This window comes from Tenrec ecaudatus, chromosome 14 (assembly GCF_050624435.1).
Source record: "Tenrec ecaudatus isolate mTenEca1 chromosome 14, mTenEca1.hap1, whole genome shotgun sequence".
In the NCBI taxonomy this organism is placed as follows: Eukaryota; Metazoa; Chordata; class Mammalia; order Afrosoricida; family Tenrecidae; genus Tenrec; species Tenrec ecaudatus.
The window spans coordinates 103,904,821-103,910,820 of NC_134543.1; the positions used below are offsets into that span (position 1 = coordinate 103,904,821).

At 45.9% G+C, this 6,000-nt stretch overlaps 1 protein-coding gene across 2 annotated transcripts in view; it reads right to left on the reverse strand.

The window, feature by feature from the left end:
• The window catches only part of ZNF106 (zinc finger protein 106), a 62,392-nt gene extending 56,786 nt beyond the window's left edge, over nt 1-5,606 (reverse strand). For both annotated transcript variants that reach the window (XM_075531102.1, XM_075531101.1), the window contains exon 1: nt 5,459-5,606. The gene's annotated coding sequence lies outside the window, so the exon portion shown is untranslated. The remainder of the gene's footprint in view (nt 1-5,458) is intronic.
• Nucleotides 5,607-6,000: the final 394 nt, after the last annotated feature.

The following is a 6,000-nucleotide window of genomic DNA, read 5'->3' on the forward strand; positions in this document are numbered from 1 at the left end:
ACCCCAGATGCTATATCTTTTGATAGCTGGGCACCATCAGCTTTCTTCACCATATTTGCTTAAGCACCCCATTATGTTTTCACCCGTCATGTCAGGAAGGTGAGCATCACAGAATGCCAGATTGTTAGAACAAAGTGTTCTTGTATTAAGGAAGTAGTTGAGTCGAGGCCCAATGTCCACTTATAACCTTAATTCTTAACATATAGATATGAGCGTACATAGGTCTATTCCCCTCTCATTATATATATATATATTTACATATGTACATGCCTGTATTTAGGCCTCTATAAATGTCCTTTGCCTCTGGTTCTTTCCTCTATTTCCTTTCTATTTTCCTCTTGTCCCATCATCATATTCTGCCTTCATTCGGGTTTAGTAATTCCTCGCTGCTACATTGCTCTTGATTAAGCCCCAGTAGGCACCCTATGATCTTCCTTTCATTGATTTTAGTTCATCTGTTCCCTTATCCCTGGGTTGGTTCCCACCCCCTCCTTCCTTTCTCCCACCGCCCTTTCTTCGGTATCCCCCAGTAACCGTTGGTCCTTTCTTTTCATCTCCGAATTATTTATCCCATCTATCTTATCTAGATAGACATGCAGATACATTAATAAGTGCAAAAACCAAGCAAAGCCAAATAAAACAACAAAGGAAGTCAAAATCAACAAAACAAGTATAGCAAAAATAAAATAACCGTAACAAAAAGACAGCCACTGACAAAAATGGAAAAGCCTATAAATAGTTCAAGGTCTGTTTGTTGGCCTTTACGAATGTTTTCTAGTCGAGCATGATGGGTGCCACACTCTCCAAAGTCTATTTTTGGTATTCCCCAGGGTTTCTTCACTCTGCTCCCCCTGCTGCTCTGCTGCATGTCCTCAGTGTCTCACCCCAGCGTGATGGGACCACACCGTGCACTATTCCTACCCTGTATCTCCAGTGCTGTCCCCCGCAGTGCCATGGTTCATTGAGGGACACCATGTCCTGTGGTGGGACCACCCCTACAGTCCTCCCCATGTGTTGTCTGCTCCGAGCAGGAACATCATCCTTGGGGCTTGACGGGCCAGGATGTCCTCTTCTCCCTATCCATCCCTTTGCGTTTCTCCTGTGTGCTCTAATCTGACCTGCCCCTCTCCCTGAGCTGTTGCCCCACTGCTGTCCTCTGAAGTGCATTCTTCTGAGGGAGAAAGGGGGTGTCCACATAGTTAACTGGGGCCACTCGCAGTGCTCTCTATTGGTTCCCTGAGACTTCATTTACAGACCAGCATCTAGCTTTATATACTCTTGCAAAAAAAAAAAAAAAAGTATTTTGAAGTTATTGAATGGAGATCACATCTATACTAATTTTTTTATGCTGAGTAGTTGATGAGACAGAAATATTAAAATGTCTAGTTATAATAGTTAATCATCTATTTTGAAGTTGTTATTAGGCATTTGGCATATAGATATCTATTACTGTACCTCTTCCTGATGCAGTTGTTTTAGCAATATGAAATGACCTCTCAATTTAAGTCTAGTAATACTCTTCTATCTTGAAGTCTATTCTATTATTATAGCCACTCCAGATTTATACTTACTTTTTATGTATAGCACTTCCTTTTAGCCAATCAGTATTTATGCTATTATTTTATTAAAATTTAATGTAATTATTGATATGGTTAAATTAAGTCTACCATTTTCCCTTTCTTTTTTTTTTTGCTAATTGCTGGAAGTTGATCACCAGGCTTTTCTTCCTAATCTGTCTTACATCTGGACACTCTGCTGAAGCCTGTCCATACTGCACCGTTCTTCTTCGTCTTTTGGATTATCTGAATAATTTCAGAATTCACTAATGTTTCTACTAACATTTTGGCAACACTCCTTTGCGTACGTTTCTGCCAGAATCACAATGCACATCCTCACCATTTTACAGGTAAGGTATATGATGGTATAATTTGGACATCATGTAATGACCTCCCCATCTGATGTGATGTGTCAATCAGTTGTAAAAAGCTCAAGGGTGGAAGGCAACACCTTTAGTCAAATTACAGCCCTACCCCACCCTGATCCAATGTAAGGAAGTTTCCCTGGGCTGTCTTCTCCCTGCCATGGGGTTAACTCAGACTCAGAAGCCTGTAGGACAGAGTAAAACTGCCCCTCTAAATTTCCAAGGCTGTAAATCCTCATAGGAAGAGAAAGCTTCCTCCCACGAAGCTGCAGCTGCAGGAAACTGCAGCCGACCTTGCAGGAACCCACTATGCTTAACCCAGAATGCCATCAGGGCTCGTCGACCTTTTGTATTGAGATAACAGGAGAGAGAAGGGTGCAGAGAGAGGGAGAGACTCATACCACCAAGATGCATGGACATCGCCAAGGAACACCAAGGTCCACAGCTGCTGAAAAGAGACAAAGACCTTTCTCCTCAACTGTGAGCCAAACGAGGAAGTACACAAATTAATCTTAAACTCCCACTGAAATACGCCAATTGCAAAATATAGAATATGTATACATCTCACTGAGCTTACTCGATGTTCCAGGACCAAGTCAGCCAAAATCGACCACTGTTCCCTATCTCTCTGGTAACAGCCTTCAGACTACCGGTGCTCTGTGCTAAATGCGCAATAACCACCATTTCAATTTTCCCACTTAAAATACCTTTAAATCGCAGCAACCCTACAAGGACAGAACAGAACTGCTGCTGTAGGTGGTTGGGGCTGCAGTCTTTGAGAGGAGAGGCTCACCTTCCTCCCATGGAGTAGCTCATGTGCGCTGTGGTTAACGTCCCCAAACTTGCAACCCACTACACCACCAGGGCACCCAGAGAGTCAGCATTGACTCAATGGCAGTTGAGTTTGATCCTTTAACTCAGCGGTTCTCAACCTGTGGGTCAAAACCCCTCTGGGGGTCGAACGACCTTTTTACAGGGGTTGTCCGGTTTATAACAGTAGCAAAATGACAGTTATGAAGTAGCAACAAAAATAACTCTATAGTTGGGTGGTCACCACTGTTGGATTGGGGAAGGGAACACGAGCTTACCTTGGGCGCTAGGAAGACAACATGAAGAACTGTATGAAAGGGTCGCGGCATTAGGAAGGTTGAGAACCACTGCTTTAACTCAATGCAATGATAAGATCCAAAGACTTGGTCAGTTCATCTTGCCAAATTAGCATTACACTAGGGGGAAGGAGGAGAGGAAGGAGCTACCCACAACTGCTCGGAAGTCAGAGCTGGCGCTTTCAAGCTGGACTAGAGGCACAGTTAGTGGTTGTGGGGCTTTGGCAACCAGGGTAGCAGGGGTCAAGATGGTAGGTGGGGGTGACCAAACTCCCTGACGCTGCCATCTCCAAGCACCTCACCAGGGACGATCCTACAGAAAGCACTGCTGGAGAAAAACAGCTGCTTGAAGGAAGTGGGGGGTGGGGAGCCCCTGCTGCAACCCCCCAGGCCCCAGATTACTCCTTAGCACCTCTTCCTGGGCCACTCAGTCACTCAGGAGGCCCCGCCTCAAATTCAACCCCCATCGCTTCTTTCACAGGAGGCCTAGGCTTCAATTGAGGCTGACAGGAATTTTTTTTTTTGGGGGGGGGGGGAGGGGAGAATCTGAGGCAGGAGCCTAGACACTGAGAAGAAATGCATTAATGCACAAAATAGAGGGGAGATTTTTTACTATTGACATCATTGTGAAATGTTGGCTAAGAAAAGTCGGTAAAGTAAGGAATAGGTACAATCTCATACTTTCTACATCTTCCAGGCTATTCTGAAGTTTTCAAAACACTGCCTAGCAAGTATCATTAATCCAATTCAAATCTTATACCGCTTTCTTCTGCCATTTCCATATTGAAATTGTATAGAAAGAAAAGCCAGGTGATCTACTACTGAGTTAGCCAATGAAAAATTTGAAAGATCACAACAAGAGTTTACAGTGCTGGAAAACAAGCCCTCTGGGTTAGGAAAAACAAAAACAAAAAACCCACTGCCATTGAATCAATGCCAACTCATAGCAACCCTTTAGGAGAGGGTAGAACTGCCTCTGTGAGTTTCTGAGATTGCTTATAGGAAAAGAAAGCCCTTTTTGCTCCAGTGCCGCTGGTGATTTCGAACCAAGGACCTTGCAGATAGTAGGTCCACCATAACCACTACACCACGAGGACACTCAAAACGCACAATGATCCTAAAAATGGACCTGGGCATACCACAATCTGAAGCTGGTGCAGGATCAGGCCTCTTGTTGTTAGACCTGGAGTTGCCAACTCCACAGCCACTAACAACCACCCCCACTACTTTCTAGTCTCAATATGAACTGGACCAAATGCAACTGTGCTGTAGTTTGCTTCTCAGTAGAAGTGACTAACTTTCAACTCACTGCCATGAGGATAATTTTGACTCACAGCAGCCCTTTAATGGGAGTAGAACGTTTCATCTTTCTCCTGTAAGATCTGCAGAAGTGCTTGGGATCGCTATAATTTATCTAACTTGGCATTAACATGTTGTGCAAAGCATCATAGTGCCTGAATTTCACCAATTACTCTAGCTAGGTGAACTTCAGCAGATTATCACCAAACTATCTTAATATGCTGCCCCAAGCCATCTTCCAACACAATATCTCACTAAATTTTAATGACAGACCAGAGCGTCTGGCGCCAAATAAATCCTAGTTGATCGGAATACTACCTACCATTGTTTCCTTCTCAACCAAACTTGAGAGCAAGGCCTAAAAAAAAAATCATTGATTTTTCCATGAAGCTTAGAACAGTACAAGGCTCTCAGCAAGTGCTAAAAAGTTACTGTGCATTGAATAAATTCGGTGTAAACCACCATGGTAAATAACACACTCATTTAAAGACATTCCCTAAGGAAGATGCAGCCTCAAGTAGCCACGAGGATTTCGAACTCCCAATAGGATGGCGTCATCATACTCGTATTAAATCTGATTACACTGGAGCCCCCAATAAAATGACTTAAATTAAAAATAAGAAAAGGTGATACACTGAACAGATTGAACGGGGTAAGGGGTACAAAGCATTTCCTCACCATAATGCTGCACAGAGACCCTGGCTACCTAAAATGCGCTCGATAATTAGTAGCTATTATTAAGCTGCAACCCACTGGGAAGGACGGAAAACAACGGAAGCTGTCAGTCACTACAAGTCGAAAGCTGCCTGGGCCCTGGCTTCAGACCCAGAGGCCTACAGGTCCCGGGGTCTCCGGCTTCCAGCCCCAGCCGGCGCGTCTGGAGTTCAGGAGGCTCTCCGAAAGGTCAAGGCTGGGGAGCCACCTTTCCTGCTGGGGCTGGAAGCAGAGCCAAACGCACCCGCGAGCACCTGGACCCCGAGGCCAGAGGCACCGCCAGCCAGGACCCCGCGTGGGCTCTGGGAACGGGGACCACCGGGCGCCCCGCGGCCGGCGGAGCGGACACCCGGCAGCTCCTCCAAGGAGCTCCGGGCTCCGACCCGCCTCGCCGCAGCCGAGCTCCTCGAATACTCACACGGATGACCCCTCTCACTCCATCACGCCGCCGAGGCCCCGGCGAGGGAGCTCGACGAGCCCCTGGGGGCGTCCCCCCCTTCCTTTGGGGTCCGGCGGCCCGCTCCGGACCCGCTCCCCGCCGGGCACCGCGGCCGCCAGCGCGCAAGCGCACACCACCGAGTCGCGCGCTTTTTTTTTTTCCCTTTGCAGTTCGCCTTTCTCAATCATGTAGCTTTATTTAAACACAAGAGCACGAACAACGGACACGGGAGGGAAGCCCTTACCGGACTTGGGTAAAGCCTTTACCACTATTCTGGACGGTATCCTGTTTAGCGATTGGTCCTATTTTCTTTTCTTTTTCTTTTTAGCGTGATTTATACGAAAGTTTGCAGCACGTACTGTTTTTCCATTCATCAACTAAGACGCGTTTTGTGCCAGCCTGGTGTTCTGTCTTTGACTTGATGATTCTCCTTGCTTTGTGTCTCTTTGCTTTTAACTCGCTTCTTAAATTCTCAATTCATTTAGCCGTGGCACCTGTTCAGGAAAAAACTTATGGGTGCT